This window comes from Halichoerus grypus, chromosome 2 (assembly GCF_964656455.1).
Source record: "Halichoerus grypus chromosome 2, mHalGry1.hap1.1, whole genome shotgun sequence".
Taxonomy (NCBI): domain Eukaryota; kingdom Metazoa; phylum Chordata; class Mammalia; order Carnivora; family Phocidae; genus Halichoerus; species Halichoerus grypus.
Window position 1 is genome coordinate 106508578 of NC_135713.1, and position 26675 is coordinate 106535252.

At 47.7% G+C, this 26675-nt stretch overlaps 1 long non-coding RNA gene across 1 annotated transcript in view; it reads right to left on the bottom strand.

Annotated features, from left to right (window-relative positions):
- The window catches only part of LOC118522109 (uncharacterized), a 273431-nt gene extending 253709 nt beyond the window's left edge, over window positions 1–19722 (bottom strand). The window contains exon 1 of the long non-coding RNA XR_013445791.1: window positions 19604–19722. This is a non-coding gene — a long non-coding RNA (uncharacterized LOC118522109). The remainder of the gene's footprint in view (window positions 1–19603) is intronic.
- Between the last annotated feature and the right edge of the window lie 6953 nt (window positions 19723–26675).

Genomic DNA, 26675 nt, shown 5'->3' on the forward strand with positions numbered 1-26675 from the left:
GACAGAGAACACTGGAGTAATTCTGATAGTCCCTTACGCTTCCTAATGGAAAACACACCCAGGGCTTTGGGGCAGCTTTCCTTCCTTCCTGCTGCGATAATCACTACTGTATGCAGCCCAGCAATTTGGCGCCTCAGCAGCCAGACTCCTGGTAGGTGCCTGGTCTTGACCATTACGGGGGATATTATGATCCTGATGACAGGATGGCTGAGCCATCCAGCAAAGTGACCGGTAATTTGCAATCTAATGGTCATTCAGCGGTGGGTAATATTATGGACCTTACCCTGCAATTGTAAAACAACCAGCCCTCTCTAACGTAGCAGTTTTCCCATCAAAAGCCTAGCCTGTGCTTTGGATTTCTGCTAATCAGTAGCTGACCCAGCTTTGGCTTTGGATTTGGAGAAGCTCAACAAGGGAGCACGAAATGATACACTCTTCTTCAGGGCCCCAGAATGAGAAGTTTGGGCAGCTCCGTCGAGTGCAGGGGAAAAAAAACAAGTGAAAGCATCTGGAAGGCAATTTTATTTCCTAAAAGAGCAACAGAAGCTGGCCCCAAAAGCTTTGCGGAATGCAGCAAGTGTTGCCTGGGAACCCAGGAGCCTAACACAGCAAAGCAGGACACACACAGCCAGGCGTGTGCACAGGACCAGTTGGGTGCCTACCCCCAGCTCATGCCCATTTGTGGTATATACACGCTAACATACACACACGCCCGGAGGAATACAATTCCTTCCAGCCACAGGGCTGCTTCCTGACAGACTGCCAGAAAAGGGGCGAAGGGCCCCTCCTGTGTGCTGCCCACCGTCCTGCTTGCGGGCACCGTTCAGTTCCACTGGCCCCGATGTCAGCAGGCACTGTGAGGAGAGAGGACGCTCTGATTAGATGCTCAGGACACAAGTGGGTCCCAGTCCACGGGGACACCTCAGTGGTAGGCCACTCTTTAGCACTAGACAGCACAGCCAGTAGGAACTGCTGGGTGCTCACGAGTTCAAATCCATCACTCATGACCAGCGTGACCCAGAGCGGTCAGCCTAGCCAGGCTGGTGGGTGGAGGGTGGTGGAAAAGATGACGTCATTAACTTTCTGCACTGCTAGGGAATGGCTTGGTATTCCGAACTTAGTTGCCTCAACTATAAAGCAGGGATGATACACCTTTGCTGCCGATCCCACAGAGGACGTTCCATGAACCAAATGGTGGCAGATGCCTGCAGACTCGTGCTCTAGCCGTGCACTGCCCTTACTGTGGAGCACCCACCACCAGGAGAACTCCAGAATGTGAGAGAGGAAGGAAGGATGGAAGAAAAGGAGAGAAGGAGAGAAAGCTAACAGGATTCAGTTCTCTCAGCCCATGGCCATGATCGTATAGATGGAGAGTTGTGGCTTCCCAGCACACATAGAGGGGTCTTATTTTTCCAATTCCTGGCTTCTTCCCTTGGCAGAAAGGCTAACTTGCCATGTCCCCCATGACTGCAAACCATGGTTGGATTCCCAATACAGCAAAGCGTCATGAGCACAAAATCTACACCTTTCCTTCTAAACCCTGCACCAGGTCACTACCAGAACAAGGAGTTAATGGGAGCAAAGAGTTGACCAGGGGTACATGGTGGTAGGACTTGAAATGACGTTACCTTTCAGTTCTAGTTACAAGTGATTTATGTGGTCAGAAAACAAAGGAAGGCACAAGCGGATCATGATCTGTGAGCCCTCACTCTACCCTGAGGCCCATTCCCCAAGCCCAGTTCTGCCTCTCCTCTGACCTGCCTCACTGCTCCATGTCTCACCTAGGACTATGCGACCATCGAATGTCTACTCCCACAGAATGGGAACATGGGGACCAGAGTTCAGCAGGTAGATGAGTCAGGTCTAGAGAGATGATAGAAAAGATGTGAGTCCTATCATCCCTGGCTTCAATAGAGTCTAGGTGTGGGGTGCCCACCTGAAATAAATTCAAAGGGGGCTTGCAATGCAGCTGGATGGTAAAAAGGGAAGTAAGTGGCAAAATAGCTAAAGATAAAAAGATAGAAGAAGCTAGAAAGCAGATAGATTACCAAGCAATAAAATAGCTAACACTAGAAAACATGGTGGACCTTGGGTTGCCTCCTCCAGATCGATTCCACCTTAGATGATTATGTCAGTCAAGTAATCCCAACACACCTGCGACTGAACAAAAAGCCTATGAGGCATGGGGGGGGGGATTTTAATTTATCCCCCTCTTAAGAGAAAGCCACAGAAGGGGACAGTCCCTCTTCTTCCTTTAGATTTCTTCACATCCAAATGTGATGACTGGGACAGCTGCAATCATCTTGCCACCAGCCAGATGATGAAGTTAATATCAAAGATGGCAGAGGGGAGAAGCACAAAGAATATGGGTCCTTGATGACATCATTCATTTAAAAAACAGCCAAGCCTGGTATTTACTCAACCTGGATCTTCAAGTTATGTAAGATAGTACATGTCATTCATTTGAGCCGACCTCAGTAGGGTTTTCTGTTAATTAATTGCCCCTTAGAGCACCTTAACTGATATAAGAACCCAAGCCAGGAAAACTGGGACACTAAGGCTGGAGTAGACCCAGAGCCACACTCAACGTTGATCTGATGAGGGCTCTTACTAGTCCTCCCTCCCTCCAAATAAACCTAGGAGCAATCCCATGGCAGCCAGGAGTCAGCTGAGTCTACAGGTGTCGAGTTCGGCCTTGAGCTGCCAGTCAAAGAGCTGAGAGGGCTCAGAGCCAGGCACCCCTTATAAAAGCCCATTCCAGGGCTTCTGGAACACAAATGTCCAAACCAGTTGGGCACTTCCCCTTCCCTCCAGGGTCCTCCCCTTAGCTCCCTCGGCAGCCAGGCTCCACAGATGCCTGCATAGAGAACAACTCCAAATGGGAAACATGCTCCATGGAGTCTGTCTCAGAACGGTATATCCCCTGAACAGCTGGGGCTTTGGGGCACTTGTCCCCTGTGAAACTCCTCATTCCAGAGCAGTTGGAAATGCACATTTGAAGGCATCATCTCTCAGACACTCTGCTTGGCATACTGGAGATGGCAAAAAAGGTGAAGTGGAACGTGTTTCAGATGGAAATGAGCATTTCTGACTTTTGGGCTAAATGCCACCTGAGTTCCTAACGTTATTTGTGACTAGTGATTCTTTTCCAATAGGGGAGACATTGAAACATCAGTGTTGACTTAATCACCCTAAAGAGATGCAGAGGGTACCCAGAGGGGGGGAAAGTCTAGAAAGTCCATCTCCTAGTTTTACAGGTGAGGAAACCAGGTCTAAAAAGATGCGAAAGGCACTTGTGGTGCCAAATAATGAGTGACGGAGGGAGGGCTAGAGTCCGTGTCTTCCCGCTCAGGGTTGGCAGCGTCTCCTTCCTCTCCTGGAACAGTCATGCTGGGAATGTCCACAACAGGGTGGTGAATGCTTCCAAATTAAGAAAGCTACTTCACAAGGCCCTCTGGGGATAAAACCCCTTTTTCACCCAACAAATGTTTGCATCATAAATCATGAGCAACATTGTCGGTGTATCGTGCTGCTCAGTGGCCAACAGGAAGTGATGCAAGTGCCTGTCACACACTTCCTAATTGAAGAAAGAGGAAAAAGGATTGTTTGCCCTGGGTGTAGAGGTCTCGCTGCGTGCAGCGTGGTACAGGCACGAGCTAGGGAGATTCTAAAAGGAGAACAGTAAAACAGCAGCTCTGTATGTGCTGCCATAGGAAGTGGAGAAAACAAGGTGTGGCCCAAGGCTGATGTGCTTACTTCTATGCCCCCTCTTGCCTCTTTGTGGCCTCTTCCTTCTCCCTCAACCCTCACAACCAACAGAAGGACTTCAATCTGGTGAATTCCATCTCACTAATATCTGTTACTCCAAATCCATGCACTTCCATCCCGGCTGCAATATCTCCCCGTGCATCCCTGCAACCCACGCTTCAACATGTGTCCCTACATGCAGATGTGACCACTACACCACCTCCACCGCCAAATCCCTTCAGGCCTCACCATGGCCAGCTCCTCGGCAGGACCCAGAAAGTCATTCTTGCCCCTGCTTGCGTGTCCAGCTTTATCAGCTGCAACTCCCCAATCTCCCACCATAAAATTTTAACTCTTACAAGGCATCACATCATCTCTCCTGCCTCTAGATTTGCTGCTCACTCCATCCCTGCACCCCTACTTCTAGTCACAGCCAAACACTAAGGTGTCACCTCCTTCACAACTCGTCCTTGACCCCCAAGGGCTCCCAAATCCAAGGGCTCCCATAATATCCCCTTGCCTCTCCCACCATAGCATGTTTCTTGCTACACTGTAATTGCATGATTCTTCCTCCATAACTTCAATGTACCTTACGCTCTGGGAAAGGAGGGACTCGGTTTGTTTCACCCTAAGATCTCCAGGGCCAAGCATGACCACGAAGCAGATGCTTATTAAGTGTTTGGTAAATTAATAACGGCACTCACCACAATGTATTAAACACTATCTGAGCTCAATCAATGGTAAAGTCTATGTGACAGGTGCTGAGGAGAGGAAGATGAATGCCACCTAAGGAAAAGAATGCTCTCCTCCTCCTGTCATACATTCGACCGCCCCAGGTTCCAACCAGTGCCGCCCAGAGTGATGCAGAACATCATGCAACAGTAACTGAAAGCCAATGAAATGGGTTAGAAGAAATACACAAGGTCATCGCGCAGGTCAAAGAACTTCACCAATAATGAAGTTCTTCATCAGAAAAACATGGAGCACTTTGAAAATGCATTTTTAATGCACTTTTAATGCATTTTTTTCAAGGACTAATGAATACACTCTAAGAAAAATGTAACTTGGAGAAGAATACTGGGTAACTTAGTGTCATTGATTAGTGTTCTAAACATTTAGATTCCATATTCAAGAATATGAGGAGCCTCTTCTTTCTCTTTAGTACACTTAACCACAGTTTGCAAAAGCATAGTTAGTTGATCATTTATTTGTTGAAAATCCAACTGCTACTGGCCTTTAAGCGATGGTAAGGGCAAGAATAATGACCGTTTCACATCCCCAAAGCCCAGCACAGTGTCCTAGCACTTAGTAGATGTTCAGTAAACATTTGTTGTCTGAATGAATGGATTCGTGAATGAGTGACCACACAGAGAATACAGCACGGTAGTTAATTCATCCTTGGAAAAATACTGAGCACTAGATAGGAAAAAGCCATCATGAAAGCCCTCTGATGAAAGATAAGGAAAATGAAGAGTAGGGATATGTCAAGGTCACTAAAAAATCAGTTCAAAAAAAAAAAAAAAAAGACAGAGAGAGACAACCAAAAATATGGAACCAAGAGGAGAGATGCTATATAATAGAGCACTGACTGATAAATTCAGAGCATTGTTACAGCACTGAGCTGTGAATAAAATCCTGCTTACCTAAACATGTTGGTGAGTTTGTGCATTGTTTGTGTTTTGCTTAGATGAGAACACCACGGCCACCCCGTCAGCCTCCATGTTCAACTGCCCCAATCAACTGCCGGCGGTAATTAGGGAGTGCTGGGAAAAGGACATTGAAGAGAAATCAGAATGCATATTTTTTCTCCCATTGTGGCTGGCTCATTTGAATGATAATGTATTGCAGTTCAGGGTGTAACATGGACTGCACTGAATAATGAGGCAGCTCTGGACTCCTGGCACCTGGGCAGCCAATGGTTAGTGGCTGGCGACAAAGCAGGAACATCTTTGGGCAAAAAAAAGGTGATCTCAACATGGCCAGAGACAGATGCTGGGCAATACCCCACTGCAGGCACCATCAGGAGCTGCCATCATTGAGAGCTTCATTTATTTTATTCGTAGTCATTTTTCCAACTGAGAGACTTAAGACGTCTGGCTGGTGGCATCCTGAGGAGATGAAACACTGGGGTCGGAGACCAAAGGAGGCGCAGAGCCCCCATCCCAGGGATATACTTCACATCCATGAGCCTGCTATCTGTTTTCAAGGAGTCAGGGATAAAGGTGGCTCAACTCCGGGGACACAGACAAATGACTGCTCGGGGTCCTGCCAGCCTAGGGATTTTCAAATATCACTTTATTTTTGTTAACATGGATATCCCTTGTAAGACACCCACATGTGTAGACACCTGGCGCGGGAAACCTGAAGCCAGCTGCTAGAAGCTGCATGGTGGGCGACCGGGAATGCAGTCTCCGGATCCAGACTGACTGGGTTTGAAGCCTGTTGTGCCACCACCAATTGTGGGCCTCAATTTCCCCATCTGAAAAATGGACAGATGATAACAAGAGCATCTACCTGATACGTAAGGTTGCTACAAGGTTTAATTGTGTAAATCAGTGTAATGCACTTAAAGCAGTGCCTCATACGTACTCAATACGCAGTAAATATTAGCTATGATCAGTACTGCTCTATGCAAATGCCAGGAGACACTTGACCTCCAGGTGGCGAAGCATGACCCACTGGGATTGGTGGAGATTCTCAACTCAGACGGATCAGGGCACCACTAAGCCGCCTACTAGCCAGTCACCTCAGACAAGTTACTTAACCTCTGAGCCTCAGTTTGCTCATATGTAAATGGGAATACCTAATAGTAACTACTTCACTGGGGCTGTTGTGAGGGATGAATTACAGATAACATGCACTGGAAAGAGAACCTGGCACATAGTACACACTCAATAAACACAGAAGAGTAACAGTGCCGGCAATATGCTATTATCACTATTATCTCACCATCACTATTATTATGACAATCCACCATTAAGGATTTTGGTCGTTAGGCAGTAGGCAATGAGATGTCATGAAATGTTCATTTGAGGAATTATCTGTCCTGATCTGTGCACATGAAATCTCACTCCGGTAGCAAGTGGGCTGAACAGGTAAGTGTCGGCAGAGAGACCAGGTAGAAGGCTTTTGCAATGATCAAGGCAGATGACGGCAATTGCAAAACCATCTTTAAAAATTCCTTAACCAGTTGCACTTGCAACTAAGTTATTTTATTTGTTTGTTTTTCTGCTATGCCATCCATCCCTTTCCCGGGAGTACTGGTGGACAAGTACTTGGAAAAAGTGACAAGGTAAATGAGGACTCTTGCCTCTCTCTCTTTCTCTCTCACCCCCACTCACAGCCCCCACATAAACATATGTTGTTTAATTTGTCTCAATTTAAATATGCAGCCCAACTCTTAGTAACATATCACACCTAGATTCCTAAAACCTTTCTGAATAAGACACGTGATTAGGGCAGAGCTAAATCATGTGAGTGACTTGGGATCGGAGGAGTGGGGGAGGGAGTGACAAGAGTTTTGCAAACGTTTTGAATCTATACCTAGACACCTACACTAATAAAGGCACCCTAGGCACCAATCCCAAAGCCTTCTGGGTCCTTAGTCTCAGAAACCTCACAGGAACATCGAGATCGCTACCTGCCCCCATTTTGGGTGCCCACCCTCCCCTCCACTTCCATTCGGTCGACAGTCATTTCTAAGTGCTCTTTCATACAGGAGGTGGGGGCCCACCCCACTCGCCCCCCACCCTCCCAGCGACAGGCCGCACCTTCTCCTTCATCTCTGGGCTTGTCAGCGGAGCCAGGATCCATGAATGGCAAAGCATTCAGAACTGGAGCCCAGACAGTGCTCATCATCCTGTCACCAGGACAAAGGAAGGAAATTCCATTATGTCACCTTCCACAAGGGAGAGACAGCGACAATTTCCCCCATAAACATTGCACTGACACTGTTATGATGTATCTCAAGCACTTCTAATCGGTATGGAAGGGGAGAGACCGCGGAAGCTCTTCAGTCTGCAAGACACTGTTCAGCTGGGATTGCGGTCTCCTGTTTTTACTGAAATGACCCAGCTTGGAGCTTCCACTACTCTCTGCACTCATCGCAGAGATTATATATACACACACACATACACATACATATATACACACTACATATATAATATATATACATATATATAATTTTCTACCTTTGCAAAGTATATCCACATTGTTCAGTTACTGTGGGTGAGCACCAGAAGTCAGGAGTATTTAAATTCAGACACCACATTTTCACCTGTTCATTTTCACCTCTTGCCCTGTCTGTTCTTCCTCCCTTACAAATTTTAAAAAGACAAAAGGTTTTCATTTCTCCATTTTGAAAAGAAAAGGGATTTTTTTCTTTTCTAGTTTTAAAGAAGAACTTACTTTCTATTACTTCTTACCAGTGGCAGAAATGGGCTTGATTTTCTAAAGGTTTAGTCAACACTGTCCAACCATGTAAGTGTTTTCAGTTTAAAACCTGCTTTCTCTCTCTCTGCAAATTATTTATTAATTATGAAAGCAGGCACCACCATAACCACATGATCAAATGTAACATCATCAATAATGGGACAAACAGACATCACCTGCTTCCTAATGTGATGCACTCAGGAGGACAGAATGCCACCTATGTGATATTCCTGCCAAAAGAGACATATCCAGGACTGAATCATGAGGAAATACCAAACTGAGGGAATTGTACAAAACAATGAGGCTCTGCTCTTCAGAAATGTCAACGTCATGACTCGGGAACTGTTCTAGAGTGAAGGACACTAAATAGGACTGTGTGGGGGCGCCTGGGTGGCTCAGTTGGTTAAGCATGACTCTCGAGTTCAGCTCAGGTCATGATCTCAGGGTCCTGGGATTGAGCCATGCCCCTACGTTGGGCTCCACACTGGGTGTGGAGCCTGCTTAAGATTCTCTCTCTCCCTCTCCCTCTGCCCCTCCTCACCCCTGCTCATGCACATGCACTCTCTCTCTAAAAAAAATAAATTAAATAAAATAAACAGAACGGTATGATAGATTATAGTATTGGACCAATGTTAAATTTCAAAAATTTGATGATTGCATTGTGGTTTTATAAGAAAATGTCTTTGTTCTTAGGAGATATGTGCTGAAGTATTTGAGGAATAAAGTCTGCCAATTACTTTCAAATGGTTTAGCAAATAATAATAAAAATGTGTATATGTATGTATAAGGACACACAGATAAAACACATGTGGCAAAATACTAACAGCTAATGGGTCCACTGAAGGGTAAATTGGTGCTTGTTGCACTATTCTTGCAACTTCGCAACTAAAATGTCCTTTGTGTCTCTTACTTCCCCATCTGTAGGTTTGAAATTTTTTTTAAATTACAAGCTGTGGGAAGTAGGGAAGGAGTCTGTTTACCAAATGAAAATGGGAATATCAAAATACAGAAAAATATCCTTCTGACATTAGATGTAGGAAAGCATTGCTTAAACAGAACATCAAACACACTAACCATAAAAGAAGTGTTCATAATTATATGACACCATAATTAAGAACTTTTTTCTATCAAATTAAACTTTAAAAACTGAAAAGTCAAAGTCCAGAGAAGATATTTTGCAACATACAAAACCTACAATGTTTTGGTACCTAGAACATATAAAGAATGTTTTCTACACTATATAACAGAAAATCGGGTAAAATATATAAACAAGTATTTTAGAATAGAAGAAATATGTGGCTCATAAATATAAGAAAAGATGCTCAACCTCAATAGAGATCAGGGAAATAGAAACTAAGACCACAATGACATAACAAATTGCATCTACAGTGGCAACACTTAAGAAGTTAACAGTACATGATGGAGAAAATTGCGATCACCAGAATTCTGATATCCTGCCAATTCAGAGCATAAATTGGTACGGTCACTTTAGAAAAACAATTTGGCATTGTTTTTCACTAGCTGTTCACCAAATCCATTTCATTTTTCTTCTGGGTCCCAGCCTCCTTTGCACTTAGGTATGGCCCTGTGACTAAGTCCCGAGCCAATGGAATGTAAGCAGAAATGACTGGAGCCACTTCCCTGACAATAAAATGTCCTTTGTGTCTCTCACTTCCCCATCTGTTGGCTATCTCTATGCTCCCAGGGTGAAGTTAGATGCCTTATTTTCAAGCTGGTGAGCTTCCATCATCCTGGATTCCTGAACGATGCGGTGGGGTGGGATCCCTAGCACACCTCTCACCCCACCACCATCCCCTCTGAAAATAGGCTTTACATGAATAAGAATCCCTCCATTCTGTTAAGCCCCTGAGATTTTGTTTGTTTTCTTTGACAGCAACTAGTGTTACTTTTGAAATAAAGGCTTTAGGTTGAACATTTGCATATGTCACAACCTAGGAATTCAGTTCTAAGTAAATGCCCTAAAGAAACTCTTGCACACATACATGGAGAGGCATAATAAGAATGTTCTTAGCAGCACAGATTGATATAGGAAGAAAGTGGGGAAAAAGCCCATCAAAGCAGAATGAATAAATAAAAACTGAGATTTAAAAAAAAAAAAAAAAATCATACAATGGAATATTATACAGCAGTTAAAATAACCAAAGTACAACCACACAAACAATGCGGATGAATTGTAGAAATGTCAACGTGAAGGAAAATCAAGCCCCAGAAAACTATATAAAAGCTGTCATACTGGATAAAATGTTCAGAAACAAACACAACTAAACAACCATTGTTGAAACAGGCAAACATTTGTATTAAAACCACTTATCTGAGATGAAAGACACACAAACAAAATTCAGGACAGTGGCTCCTCTGTATGCACCTGACATTGGAAATGCGACCCGTCAGTGCCAACCACACGGCCACCAGCCATAACCAGCCAGTAAGCTGACAAGTGTGGGCGTGGAAAGGGGAAAGGCAGAGAAATAGGAGGGGGAGAAACACAAAGGAAGATGCAAATTATTAGTAATTCTTGAGTTCCTCAAATCTGGGATGGGTCTAGGAATCCCATTCTATCATTCTCTAACATGTAAGAAGCCATGAAGGAAGCAAGGCTGGACTCTAGGGTGGCAAGTGGAGGTAGCCTGGCCTGGGGTGGTGGCAGGGATGGAGAGTAATGGAGAAATCCAGATATCTACGGAGGAAAATGGGCAGAACTTCATGGTGGAAGTGGAGACAAGAGAGATGAAGATATTGGGGACAGACTGATTATTATGAACCAGATAATCACATGAACTCACCTGCAGAAGTGTTTCTCTCCACCCTTCAAGCAGTTCTCTCTTCCTATCCAGTGACATTCTGATGGCCACTGCCAGTCAAGCCAGACAGCAAAGTTCATGTGCACAAGAGAGTGACCGACAATGCCCAGGAGTATGGGGCCCCCAGCCAGTCACCATGCAGACTCCACCCAAAAGTCTGACCAAGAACCAAGGGCTGGAATTATCTGGAGACCCTGCAGGCAGCTGGGCAGCCAATGCTACAAGTGGGGTAAGAAGACTTGGGTCCACAGGGTTGGGCTCCTGGCTAAAAGAGCTCCTTGCAGAATTTTCTTTTTCTTTTCTTGCCTTCCCGTAGAAGACTATAAATAGCTGAAGTTTCTGATTTGGATTGCTTCCATCCATAAAATAAAGACTATGAAGTCTTTTCACCCTAATCAGAAAAAAGCATCCTGTTGTCCCACTATATTCATCAATATGTCATATTTAACAGTTACAATTATTGACAGGTATATAAAACATTTGGTGACAGAGAAATAGCTTCCTATAAAGTGTTTATTCTTTTTTACTGATAATAAGTTGGCTTCCCTAGCTCTACCGAGAGAATACAGACCACTAACAAGAGATCAAATCCATTTATATGGCTTTCTACAATCATTCCTTATACTCTGGGGCTCTGTTCTAGACCCTGTCTTTTAAATTTCAGCATCCGTGAGAGCTTGGAGCCCTAAAGCAGGGTCACATTACTTCTGTAATGAGGGAAGTATAATTCTAATAGCATCATTCACAACACCCTTTCATCTTCCTTCTTCAAGACAGACTGTGCTACTGTGTGTCTATGACTTGAATCTTTAAAACAGAAAAATTTCAACTGTAGAGAAATATTAACCAAAGAATCTGTCTGTGCACCATGCCATGTGGGCTCCAAGCACAATTACAATAATATTGTATTAATAATAATTGTAAACATCATTGCCACTTGTATTTAATGCCTACTGGGTACCAGGCATTTCAGCAAAGCCACAATTTCCCAGGGCACAGCTGGGTCTGGCTGAGGGGCAAGTGGGTACTAAAATGTACTTGCCAAACCCTTTGTCCTTGGGCAGGCTATGTCATCTGGGAGCAAGGGGTGTCTTTGTAACGTTCTATCACGTCATACTAGAAGATATCTGGCTTATCTGTTATTTCTGATCCCTAGGACATCGATGCATTTCACAACGAGGAACTCCAAGTCTCAAAGCCCTTATGTTTTTTCTCATACAATATTGCCTTTCTACAGCAAGAGAACCTACAGATTGAATTACTATTTTTTTTTTAATTCTAAGGGAACATTGACCAGAAATAGGATTGATTCATCCATTCTTTTTAAAAATATGTATTCACTTACTCTGCATAAGGGAAACTTCAGCCGACCAAGGGGTGAAGCCTATGGTAGTCTCCAGGAGTTGACATTTTCATGAGAGAAACAGGCTGTCTGGGCAAATAATTACAACCCTAAGAGGGATAGTTCCGGAGAGGGAGAAATGTCCCCCCTGAGATGCTGGAGCAGCCTTTGAGCAGAGCCTTGAAGGGTGAGAACAGTGGGTATACAGAGATGGCAGTGCACTCCAGGCAGTCAAGAAGGCTGCCCCTGTGGGAGGCCATGGAACCTCGAGCATCCCTTAGCCTCCTCACCTCCTTTCTTGTGCAACTGGCCGGATCCTTTCCATCTTCCGCCTTTCTCTTCCCAGGCCAGGCTCGCTGGCCCGTCACTTTGTTCCCCTGCACAAGCCCAGTAGGCTGTGAAGCCTGATGGACCCCGCCCCCCCGGCCCCTCCCTTGCACCCACACAGTCTGCCTGTGAGAAAAAAAGTCCCCCCGCGGCAGGGGCCACCTCACTCTGGACCCTCGCCAGAGTTTGCCCCCAGTTTCCTAGGGGCTCTGCTCCCACTGTCACCACTAAGTCAGAACTGCTGCCTCCCCGGGGGAGCTTGCGTCCCCCGCCCCCCACCTCTCCTCCCCCTCGCAGGGGCCTGAGGCGGGGTCCCCCCCAAGCTGGCCCAGGTGTGCCCGGCTCCCCACTCCCGGCAGAGGGGAGGCTGAGCTCCTCCTCCGTCCCTTGCTCCCGACCTCATCTCCGCCAGAGGCCTTACTGGGGTATCGTCCCTCTCGCCTCCGTCCGGTCCGGCTGCCTCCGCGCCAGGCAGTGCGGCGGGGGCTCCGCAGACAGCAGCGAAGAGAGCAGCGGCAGTGTGGGCCCGCGTGGAGCTGACAGTGGACGTGGCCCACCCCGTGCCGCCTCCTCCTCCTCAGCACGGAACAGGCTCCAGGCTCCGCCTGAACCTGACCGCTTCCACGCCGCCATCCCGCCTTGCAGCCTCCCCACCTTGGCCTCTGCGCTCTCCTTGCCTGGAACGTCCTCCCCACGCCGCCGCCCTGCCCTCGGGTGCCCTCCTACCTCCCGCCCGGAGCCCCCCCGCCCCGTCTGGGCTCCCCCGGGAGGCTCTGACCTGTCCTACAGCCATGGCCGCCCTCCTGCTCTGAGACGCACGGGCCTCACCGGCTGTCTCCCTAACAGACGGTAAGACCCTTGCAGCCCCAAACGGTGGTTCCTGGGTGTTGGCGCTCACAGCCCGTTCCATGGCACACGCTTGAATACGGTGATGACGTTCCCAGCACCCCCGCCCCCCCACCCCCCAGCATCACCACCTGCCCGGTCTGTTCCAAGCGCAGTTCCACACACATTCTCTTCTAAGAATCATCTAAGGTACTCTCTACTCCAATAAAGGAAGAAACTGGTTGAGAGAAACGAGCAACTCTCCAGCTGACACCGCTAGAAACATGCGGAGCCTGAATTCTGAGCTGGGCCTCTGTGTGCACCAACTCTAGGCCACCACTCACGAGGGCCTGTCCACATTCGACCACGACACAAAGACTGTTTTCCAGACAGGAGATGAGTGAAGGAAGGACCTCACACTTGCCTGCCTGCTATGTGCGAGCATCTCCAGCACATCCTCCTATTTCATTCTTACACCCCTTCTGTACCTCGTGCCCATGTGGCATTATGGGCAGTACTTTGAATTATTTGAAGGACAGTCTCAGAGAAGGTAAGAAACCCGCTCCAGGTCACACAGCAAGTAACTGTGGTAACCACCGAATTCCCGGTGCTCTGATGACAGAGCGCTCTTTCCAGCACAGGATCCAGCGCTCCCTGGCAGGCACCCTCTCGGGATAGAAGATTCTCTTGATTTCCCCAGTGCTATCATCTCCTTCAAAATCCTTTCCCAGGGGAAAAAGGAGGAGAAAGCTAGCCTTAATTCTTCGCCTTTTCACATAGAAAGAGTTTTGTTTTGCTTTGCTTTGCCTTTTGTGCCTCTAATTTGCATTGCTTTAAGTACTAAAATTTGTACTAGACCTCACTAAGTTTGTAACAGAGGCTGCTGGTGTTCTAAACTCAAGCAGTGGTTTCTCTGCCTCTGGCAGGCATGATTTTGCCTGAAAAACGCCCTAATCCTTATCTTCAAAGCATTGGGCTGACAGCTGACCACGATCTCCCGCACACCCAGACGCCATCTTAGAGAGAAGCAAGCAGGAGCACGCGGCAGCCTCCACTGGAGCTCAAACTTGAAAGAGACCGAATGTTTACCAGACAGAGACAGTTTACACACGCAAGGCAGAGAAACCACGGACTGACAAAACGTGCTTTATCCCTGCTACCCAGAGGAGTGGGAGAGGGGAGGAGAAATGATCCTGGGCTCACAAGGACACCAGACTCCTCACAGAAAATAAAGAAACTGCATTTTCTTTGGGGTGGGAGGGGAGCTGAGCATCCCCCCCAAGCCTCTGCCTTGGTTCACGGTTAACAACGGCAGGATGAACTTGCCAGGGGTGTGGGAATTTGCTTCCCCACATCCCCAAACACTCCCATTCCAGCTCTCATCTCCTCTGGACCCAGTTCTGCAGGGCATTCAACCCTTCAACCCACTGGACCAGAAGGCCCAGCTCTGCCTGGGACTTGGCAGAGCTCCTCCGCTCCAGGAAGTGAATATTTTTCCTCATTCCCACGAAGTAAGAATGTCATGAGAAATGCAGGGGTTGTGCTTGTTGAGGCGGGTCTGGTGGTGATATTCCCAAGTCCTGTCCCGCGCAAGCGGGAACCCCCAGCAGCCAGCCAGCCTGGGGTGGACTCAGACCCGCAGGCCGGAGAGGGAAGGACAGACGTGGCGCTGTTGGTGGCTGGAGGTTGGTGCCAGGGACTGCAGCGGCTCCCCGTCCTGGGTAAGCATCAGAAACACCTGAAGGGCTTGTTAAGGCACAGCTGTCTGGACCCCATCCCCAGAGATTCTGACTCAGCAGATCTGGGGCAGGGCTCATTAATTTGCATTTCTAGCAAGTTCCCAGGGAGGCTGCCACTGCTGGTGCGTGCTCCACACTTTGAAGGCTACAGCCTCGCTGCTACGCTCCGTCCCTCGGCCTAGACTATTAAAACCTGGCAGGGATTAAACACTCCAAAGGCCTGCCTTGTGTGGCTGCGCAGTTTGTGTACTGCCCAGAGGCGCTTGGATGAGGGGATGAGGGGCACGGTAATTGAGTTCATGCTCTGCTGGCCAAGCCATGTGCTCTGCCAAGGGGCTGGGCTGGCCTGGAAAAAAGGGCTTGTGTAGCCAGAGAGGGCACCTTTTACTCATCATCCACCCAAAGGGAGTGCCTTTTCCTAATTTGCACAAAAGCACACATAAGCGCATAGTGGTGACCCTAAAAAAAAAAAAAATGCCCTTCACCCACAAGTCCATGAACAGAACATCAAGTGCATATCCACTCCGGGACCCCTGAGAGGCTCACAAGGGCAGAAGCGATGCTGGCTTTTGGGGGTGGGGGGGATGGCACTGACAACCCCAACCTCAGTCTTTGTCTCCTAATGTTCTCGCATCACATGAGAGACAAGTCCTTTCCACGGGCAGGGAGGGTGTGTGGTCCCGTCACTTCCTGTCCCACGTCACACCACTAGGCCCAGAGGGAACGTTCCAGAGCTAATGCCGTCTTACCCACCAGCAGCCAGCACGGACCAACACCTTCCGCCCCCAGGCACTGTTCTAGACACTGCAGAGAACTGCTGTTATGCAGCTTCCCCGGCCCGGCTGGCCCCCACGGGTGGGCACACCACTCTCTCTGTAAAGCCTTCCGTCGGGGAACCACCGCAGGCTGACCGCCTCGGGGGGCAGATGGCCCCTCTCGCGCGCCGCACGTGCCACCTCTGCCAGCCGAGTTGCGTGCCAACCGAGACCCGGCTACGTGTGCTCCCCAGCCTCCCGAGGCCAGCTGCGTGCGTCCCTGCCATCGAGTAATTTAATTAACTATCCTGTCAACGGGTGAAACACCCAACAAAAGAGAACTTTTGTTTCCGTGAAAATTAACTTGATTGCTTTGGAAAAGCTCAATGAAGGCACGTTTCCAAAAAAGATGACTGTCACATTGGCTAGCAGTGCAGGAGACCACTCTAACAGACGGAGGAGGGGCGCGCGGAGACGGGACCGAACGCGGCGCTCAGACTGCGTTTGAAGGTCCTCGTCGGAGGACGCTGGAGTCGGAATGGGTGACCAGGCTCCGTGGGCCTGGAGGAGGGGGCTCTGGAGTCGGAATGGGTGACCAGGCTCTGTGGGCCTGGAGGAGGGGGCTCCGGGGTCGGCAGAGCGCACACCTGAAAACAAGGCTTGGGCCCTAAATCGCAGGGGTGGGGAATGCATGTACGTTCATCAGTTGTAAGATAAGACTACATCTCGGGCACCATGGGTAGCAGGGAGCCTATCGGAAACAGCTGAATCAGCCGCCCAGCTCACTCTGCCCCTTTCCGGCTGGGTGACCCGGATGAATAAGTGTTCTGAGTCTCGGGATCCTCCCTGTAAATGGGAGCAAACCTCGTGTGAGGAAAGATGCAATGCATGAATATTGGTGACTTCCACTGCGTGTGCAATGCAGCATCCATTCACCCCTCTGCCAGGCGGCCACTCTCCCATCTCTTTGTGAGGAACTGCCCTCCCCCACCTCCACATCCGCCCTTTCAGGGGTAGAATACCTGAGTCAGGATGGGAAGTCCTCACGCACCACCCACCTGGCCACGGCGATTGCCTCAAGGATGGCCTGTGGCTCAAGCCTGGGCAACGGGAACGGTAAGACTCAATTCTTCGAGATCTTAAGTTGTCAGGGGATTAGCCTCTTTTCTCCCCTGGCGTGGGTACTGTGATAATGTGAGCCTGAGGGCAGCTAGAAAAATGGGAGGAAGGAGCCAAGCCAGAGAAGACAGAGCCAAGAGCAGACTTAGGGGGGAGGGAGTGAGCATCATTTGAACCCTGAATCAAGCCAATTCTGAAGCCAGACTTTCAATTAAGGAGCCAATAAATTCTTGTTTTACTTTAAGGCAGTTTGATTTGGGGGTCCTCTTTGTTTATTTTCCCAGAAGCAAACCCTAAGACAAAGAATGACCTGCAAGTCGTTCGTGTGCGAGAGAATCACAGGAAAGCCAGGAAGAGGAGTGGGGTAGCAGGGTGAGCCACAGAAGGGAAGAAAGCCAGGAACGGGGACCCCTTATCTAGCAACTTTCACTGCACGCAGCTGGAGCATCGTCCTGTGGAGAAGCTCTGGGAAATGGAGGGAAAAAGGGCATTACCTCCCTAGCACAGCTGGCCTGGCCTGAGCACGGGCAGAGTAGACTTCTGCTTCTAGAAGGGACCCTCAGACAGAGTCACAGGGCCAGGCAGCTGGAAGTGGGATTGGTGTTTATGAAAACGATGGGGCCAAGATGCGCCAGCAGCATCTGCTCTAGCTGGATTCTTCTGTTACTTGCAAAACGAAGACCTCGCTCATACTTTGAGATGCTTAGCATGATGCTTGGGACATAGTAAGCACTCAAAAATTCCCTCCATCAGCAATATTATTATTAATGCTACTGACCAGTAAGTGGCATTACAAAGACCCACTGTGTCATATAATTACAAGTATGATATTTGTAACCTAAGAACGCTCTAGATCTAGGCAAAGAAGTGATGTCTCAAAAGGAGGCCACCCCAGCCTCCCAGACACAGCTGCAGGTGGGGGGACTCCACCCAGGGCTGGGCTCCCCCACAGCAGAGGATATCTGAAGGCCTCGGCCAGCCCTGAGCGCAGATGATCCCTTCCAGGGCCCCTTGCCATGGGGCGCCCTAGGCAAGCACAGAGAATGGGGAAGCCGGCCACAGAAGGGCCTGGGTAATAAAGGTGGAGAAGACATGTACAAAAGAGACCTTTTTGTCTTTTTTTTTTTTTTTTTAATTCTGGTTGCAGTTGTGGCTTTTTTCTTGAAGCCTGCATGAAGAAACTGATATAATGTTGAGGCCTATGACTCATTAATTCATTGGTTGGAATACACATACTTAAATGCTGCAAGGGTTTGGCCTGAGAGATTTCCCTACAAGAGTCCAAACATCTGTCAGGAAGAAAGATTCAGTCTCACCCACTTGATCTGTTTGGGTCTCGAGATGGGTTTGGGGCCCAGAGCCAGAGGAGCTGCATGGGTTTGGGCAAGGCACACACACTCCCAAGCTGGCTAAAGAGGCTGCCCTCTTCCTGCGTTCCCGCGGCTCCTGAGTCCCAGGGCCAGATGTAAGCACTTTGCTACCTGTGAAATACGATTTTTATTAGCCCCATTTTACAGATGAAGAAACTGAGGAACCCAAAGGGCACACAGCTATTAAATGGCAAAGCCAAGATTTGAACCCGAGCATTCTGGCCCCAGAGGCCACTATGCTCTATGGGTTAGAACATGGCACTTTGAACAAAGCCAGTTATACAAGCCCAGGTCAGGTACAAGCCTTCTCCACCCAACCAAGAGATTAGAGATGCCTTTCCATAGTCCCCCTCTGCCTCCTCACACACTGTGGCATGCGTAACCTGAATAAGGTAAAGACAGTTGCCCTCCCCGCACAGACAAAATCCATGTATAACTTTTGATTCCCCAAAAACTTCACTACTAATCGCCTACTGTTGACCAGAGGCCTTCCAGATAACATAAAGTCAATTAACACATATTTTGTATGTTATATGGATTACATACTGTATTCTTACAATGAAGTAAGCTCGAGAAAAGAAAATGTTAAGAAAACTATAAGGAAGAAAAAATAAATTTATACTATGGTAATGTATTTATTGAAAAAATTTGCATGTAAGCAGACCTGCGCAGGTCAAACCCATGTTGGTCAAGGGTTTGTGTAACAGAGAAGCAAGCCTATGGCTTCGAGCACAGGTAGAATCGACCAGACATGAACTCACAGTGGAGCTCTACCCGGGGACATGGGGAAGGGACCTTCCTTTCGAAGCCTTGGTTTTTCACATCTGTCAAACGCAGACAAGTGTGCCCATTTGACAGGATTGTTGTAAGATTTAAATGAAAGAGCCAAGGCAAGGCTGGTGCCAAGTACAGTTATACAGTGGGCTTCTAATAAGTGCTCATTCCCTTCTTCCCTCTTGGTAAAGGAAAGAAACAGGGCATGTGGAAGGTTAACTATCCTCCAATTCCAGAAATAATGGCAATGGTTTTGCTGATGTCATGGGAAGAAGAGCCCCACTTGGGAATGGATTCTGTTTGGGGAAGAAAACTCAGCTCAGCGTCTATACATCGTGTGGGGGTTACTTACCTCAGGCTTCCTGCAAGTCATGGCTGTGAAATTATGGCCGTTGTTTATTTGACCAAGGGAGAGGGGGAGGGGAACGGATTCTTTGCTCGGGTCCCCACGTCCTCAGCCCACACGCGCACCTCCTGGGACTGCAGCTCTGGACTGAAAGTGAACCCTGCAGTTTGTGAATTTGTTTGCTTTGGGCAAATAATGACTTCCTGTTTCTTAGAAGACAGAGCAGAGCTTCCCAAGGCTTCTCCACTAGGCAGCACTTCTTACCAAATGACAGGAATGCTTGTGGGGTAAACAGAACAGAGACACGGGGATGAGGCCCGCATTCTGGGCCACCCCAAGATGTGGAATTGGGGTTTGAGAAATAGGCAGGACATTTCAGCTTCCCCAAGCTCCCAAGTTTTAACTGAATTCCAAGAGCAGTTTCCAGGACTCCAAGGCCCCTGCCCACACACACTGTATCTGCCCTGTGAGATTCTCACTGGACCCCCAGGGTTGGCACAAGAACCCTGCCTCCTGTGCCACTTGGCAGCTCTTTCCACCCACTGGGCAGTCGGAATTCCTCTCTGGCCAAAGAGCATACCAATCTCATCCTCATCTCCAAGCCCCCGTAAGTTGTCCCATTTGCCTTCCCAGCCTTCTCATATGATTAGCTCATACTACCCTTCTTTCAGGAAGTCCTCCCAGATTACTCCTCTCCTCTTCCTGGTCACTGCCCTTACCACTCAACACTGTTTGCTAAAGTTAGTCTCACTTCCACGGCCCCAAAGTGTACGTTGTCTGAGGGCTAAGGGTTTAAAAAATGGCTAATGGGTGCTGAGAGCTTTACAAACTTGATTTCATTTAAACCCTCCTGCCCCTTGTGACGTAGGCACTTTCATTATCCGCATTTTACAGATGAAGAAATGAAAGCTCAGGACACATAAATAACATAGCCAAGATTAGAGAGTTAGTGGCAGAATCAGGCAACAACCCCGCTCTGATTCTAGCACCTCTTCTTGGGAGCACTCTGGGATGCTGCCTCCTTGGTAAATATTTTTAATTTATTGTTGATTAGACAGACCTGTGGTTCTCAAAGGGTGGCTCCCAGACCAGCAGCAGCAGCATGGGCGAACTTGTTAGAAATGCAAATCATCGGGCCCTACCCTAGGCTTACTGAATCAGAAACTCCAAGAGCTAAGGCCCAGAAGTCTGTGTTTTTAAAAGCCCTGAAGTTTTTTTCTGATGTTTGCTGGTGTTTGAAACGACCTTACTAGCCCAAGGATTGGCAGACTTTTTCTGTTAAGGGCTAGAGAGGTAAAGATTTCAGACTCCGCAGGCCTAGAGGGAAAATAATATAGGTACTTCTATAACAAGATAGAAAACAACTTCCAGAACTTTTTAATTGATAAAATTCAAACTATGATAACTGTTGAGTATGACATTTTGATAATACAGGTCTACTAATGAGAAGATTAAAATTCACTTCTGGGGGGCGGATAACGTTTTGCTTGCTTTGCTTCAAAGTCAGCGTTCCCCATCATCAAATCAATTGCAAATGTTCCAATGTTCGTTTGTAAAGAGCGTTCTGCGTTCCCTGTACAAAGCCGGCAGTGGGCCAGATTTGGCCTGCAGGCTGCAGTAAGCCGATCCCCAGACCAGACCAACCCAGCTGAATCAGTAAGTGTGGGTACACTTGGGTCGATTCTGGTCTAAACAGAGCAGTCACCATAAACAACCAGTTTAGTGATTCCATACCCCTGACCCCACTCCTCCACCCTGCAAAACAGTTGCTCGACAGAATTGACAGATTGGCCCAGGCACTTTGGCACCCTTGTAACTCTCCGAGAGGCTGCGATAAGCCAGGCAGGCCCTGGCTCACATAGCTCCCTGATAGGGAAGACAGCTGCCCTGCCAGGTGGTTGAGCAGCTGCAGGGAGCCCTGGGCCCTGCTCCCGCCACCACCTGTGGCTTCCCTCCCTACCTCAGCTGGCCCCTCCTGGACTTCCCTGGGACAGGCACCCTGCTTGCTCCAGGGAACGTGGATGCCTGCAGACGACAGAAATGGACCCTCTGCCCCACTTGTGTCCTTGACTTGGCTTTCTCAGCACCTGCCTGATCTCAGCGCAGGATGGGAGACTGCAGGAAGCTGAGACAGAAGTAGCAAGAGGTTTAACATCTCTTTTAAAAAGTCCCTTAAAAAGATGGGCAGAAGTAACAAACGGCTGAAGGATTCGGTTGAATTATGTCCCCCAAAATAATAGCTTCGAGCCTAACCTCCAATACCTATGAATGTGACCTTAGTTAGAAATAGGGTCTTTGCAGATACAGTCAAATTAACATGAGGTCCTACTGGATGAGGGTTGGCGCTAATCCAATGACTGGTATTCTCAGAAGAAGAGAGAAGCTTGTTCACAGATACACAGGGACACAGAGAGAACACCATGTGAAGTTGGAGACAGATGCTAGAGAGATGGGTACACAAGCCAAAGAATACCAAAGATTGGGGACAACTTCCAGAAGTTGGGGGAGAAGCAAGGAACAGATTCATCCTCTGAGCCCCAGAAGGAACCCACCGTGCCGACACCCTGATTCCCAGAAGCATGGGAATAGATCTTTGTCATCTTCGGCTACCTAGTCTGTGGTACCTTGTTCCAGCAGCCCTACAAACCCAACACAGCTGATGTAAGAGAGAACAGTATAATACAGCGAGGTACCTGACAATGATGAACGGGGGAAATCCCTATGCTGTCAAAAATCCCTAGCACTTGAGACTGTGCTTAGGACAGGAAGTTAAGCAAAAGAAGCAGATTTCTAAACTAATTTCCAGTTTTAAAACATATGTATACACAACATAAATACACTGACAAAAGGCTGGATGAAGATGTAATAGAATATTTGCATGATTTATCTCTGTTCACCACAATGAACATGGGTTCTTTAAATTAGGAAAAATGGTAATTAGAAATTAGATCAGTAAGGCTGAAGACCAGACCACTGGGAGAGCAGGTACAACCGTGTCAGGTGCCCAGACCCCTTCTCAGCCCGGTTGCACATGAGAGCCATCTGCGAAGGTGTCCCAGGAAAGCAGCGCCCAGGCCGCCTGGGCCAAGTGAACAAACCAGGAGAGGTCACTAGGACGGTGTGAAATTTAAACCTCATTATAATCAGTCTCTGTTTTGAGGAAATGCTGTGCGGGAAAACCTGAGGTTTGCCTCATCCAGGAGGGGAGGTGACAAAATTAATAACAGGTAACATTTTTTCACATTTGCTACATGGCTGGGATAATTCTAGATTATTTACATGGATTAGCTCCTTAAATGTCATAATAGTGTCAGAATCACAGTCACCATGGTGATACCCATTTTAGAGATGCGAGAACTGAGACTCAGTGGTGTCAAGTACTGTGGCCAGGGTCACAGAGTTTGTAAGTGACAGATCTAGAATCCAAAATGAGGAAGTTTAAGTTTTCACCATGACACTACACTCCATCTTTAAAGCTTGAGCCATGATTATCCAAGCTGGGAATGTGATAAGAAAGACTGTAGTTGCTCAAATCCAGACTGACATCTGGAGCCCCACTTTCCCCAGCTTGACACAACATGGTCAACTACTCTGGGCTCAGCATATCTCAGTGTGCATCCTGCATAGGTCCTGTGTGTGCAACTGATAGAAAAACTCAGTCAGGGGCGCCTGGGTGGCTCAGTCGTTAAGCGTCTGCCTTCGGCTCAGGTCATGATCCGGCGGTCGTGGGATCGAGGCCCGCATCGGGCTCCCTGCTGCGAGGGAAGCCTGCTTCTCTCTCTCCCACCCCCCTGCTTGCATTCCCTCTCTCGCTGTGTCTCTCTCTGTCAAATAAATCTTTAAAAACAAAACAAAAAGGATTTAAACAAAACAAAAAATTAAAAAAAAAAAAAAAAGAAAAACTCAGTCAACTGGGGTGCTGGGTGGCTCAGTCAGTTAAGTGTCCAACTCTGTATCTCAGCTCAGGTCTTGATCTCATGATCGTAAGTTCAAGCCCCGCTGGGTGTGGAGCCTACTTACAAAAGAAAAACAAAACAACAACAACAACACAAAAACTCAGTCAACTAAGCATCTGGGAAAGATTCTCTACTTTCAGAACTAAAGATGATAGGCTTTTATCCTTGAAGATCTTTGCTAAAGTGCACAGAGCCACTGTTTAAGGCGAATCACCAGAGACATTTCTTTATCATCTCCAGACTGAGGATTGTGGGGCTCCTCTGGAGAAACATGTTCATATTTGTCATGTGGACATGAAATCTTAATGGTATCACCTCCCTCCTACCCACATATCTCCACTATCCTAATGTCCCTTCATTGCTCATCTCTTTTACCTTTTTGCACTATTTTTTTACATCACTTAAGTCAGTGGTCTTTAAACTAGGCCATTTCAGAATCACCTGAGGGGATTTTAAAAATCCTGATGTCCTGGCCACACCCCAGGCCAACGGCATCAGGACCTCAGGATGGAACCACGCACTGGTTCTTCAAAGTTTCTCAGTGGGTAATGAGTAGCTACACGTGTTCTCAAATTCTCCCTTGAAAAGTGTGGGGCAATAACTAAATAATAATATAGCCCTAGACCATTTCAACTTTCAAACCACTAACTTACCATTACTAGCATGGGTCTTTTTTTTAAAATGCTCCCCCTGCCCTTTGACCTCGAAGCCTTTGTGTTAAGAGGGGCAGCCACCGAATTCTGCTTCTCCTGTCTGTTTCTCTGACTCCCCTTCCTCTGCCCTCCCCCAAGCCAAGCCACCTGCCTCTTCTCATTCAGAAACCTCCTCCCACCCATCCGTCTTCACAGACCCCTCCCACCCTGTTCCAACATCTGTGCCTCCACTGGGGACTTGAAGAGCAAACCCAAAACCACAGCAAACCATTCTCTGTAATTTGCTGAGCTGCCAACCTAAAAAGAGACTAAATATTCACCTCCCCCTTTTTTGTTTAAATGAACTGTGAAACAAACCAAACTTGTGGTTTTGTTTTCCAGAAACAACTTAGTAAACTAGTTTAATGCAGAAGCACAGACAATATACTCATGAAACTACTGAATGCAAAAAAAAAAAAAAAAATCTCCAAAGGCACCTAACGGCTTATTCACTGGGAGTGATTCAGATATACACACACAAATAAAACAGGTAAGGGGTGACAGGTGGCAAGTCCAAGTATCAGAAGGGTTGATCTTTGAAAATCACACAACAGGGTGCCCCTGAAGACAGAAGCATGAATGTTGGGGAGCCTGGGTGGCTCAGTCGTTGCGCATCTGCCTTCAGCTCGGGTCGTGGTCCCAGGGTCCCAGGGTCCTGGGATCAAGCCCTGCATCAGGCTCCCTGCTCGGCTGGAAGCCTGCTTCTCACTCTCCCACTCCCCCTGCTTGTGTTCCCTCTCTCGCTGTCTCTCTCTCTCTTTCTGTCAAATAAATAAATAAAATCTTTAAAAAAGAAGCATGAATGTTATCTGCAGAGTCAGGGCAACAATACAGGGCAAAACTTTTTAGAAGTATTAAGCTGCCGTCTACCCTGATTGGAAACCCTTGCCATCCTTCATGCCCTTGGCCTTCTCTCCACTGTTTCCCACATGGAGGACTGTAGCTGGCAAGAGAGTGTCCAAGAAGGTATAGCAATGGATAGGGTGAGCTGGGGTTCAGAGGCCCCACTACCATCTCTTTAAAAGGGCAGCTGGGTGGGTTGTATGTAGCTGGGATCAGACCCCAGACCTGGTCTCATCTCTGATTTAGCCGTGGACCCCAATACAAGTCTCTCCCCATCTCTGAGTCCCTGTGGTCTCCTCAGTAAGATGCAGAGTCCTCTAAGATCCCCTCCAGTTCTGAGATTTAGGGCAGCAGGCTCTAGGAGCCAAGTGGGGTCCCTGGCTCAGGATCCTAGGAGGGCTCAACTCTAACTTCCAGGGTTTCAGGAAGGGCTGCCCCCCATTTGCAGCTGGGACCCAGAATGGCAGGCCCTCTAGTTTCTATGGAGGGAACTCTCTGGAGCACAAGCATAGGAAATCATCACAACAAAAAGATAGCCAAGAGAAGAACCAACTCACCCAAAGCGTTCTAGGCTCTCCAAATGACTATGAAGTCATGAGATGCAGTACACAGAGAATGGGCTTACACACATTCGCACACACACACAAACACACAATTTTTATAAGAATACTATATTTAGAGTCAGGAAACCTGTGTTGCAATTCTGTTCTGGCACTTACTCACTAGAACACTTCAACCAAGTTAATTTTGTGTAAAAACTGCCAAATGTGGCTCATAATACCTACTGCAGTAAATTAAAGATAGCCCCTAATTCTCTGTTACTCCTCCCACTGAGAGTTGCCTCCTGATTTGCCTCCCCTCAAAGCCAAGCCATCCTCAATGACTGCCTTGACCAAGAGAATGCAAAGGAAGTGACACTCTATCTGCCAAGGCTAAATCATTCAGAGCCTTGGTCTTCCACACTGAAGTCTCTCGGAGCAACTTGCTCTTGGGATGCGTTCTCTTGGGACCCAACCATCATATTCCAAGAAGCCCAAGCCACATGGAGAGCCGACCTGTACATGTTCTGGGCAACCACTTCCACTGGGCTTCCGGCCACCAGTCAGCACCAAATGCCATCCATGTGAATGTGCCATTCTAGATACACAGGCATTACATTTGCAGAAGTGTGTAAGGCAACAATAGATAACTGGAACATCTAACTTGCACAGCAAGTGATTACCCTGTGAGATTAACTGTCAAGATTATAGAAAAGCACCTGTAAATCATAAAGTACTCACAAACGTAAAGACTAATTGTTAATATTGTGAGTTCTAGCATCACCCTTCCTATCCTCTCTCAAAGAGGAGCTCTGGGCCCTTGTTCCAGCCCACAGCAGTTTTCTGCCTTGGCTCTGTGCCTGGCTCTCAGATTTTCCAGGTGAGCTTTTAAGAGAAGCCAAGATCACAGAAAGGAACTCCTGGGGTTGCTTACCTGAGGTTCCTGACTACACTATCATCCCTACATCCTGCTCACAGCTGACATTTCAAACCTCGGGTTTCCCAATACATACATACTGCTGGACATGGAGATACAAGCTCCCCTGTC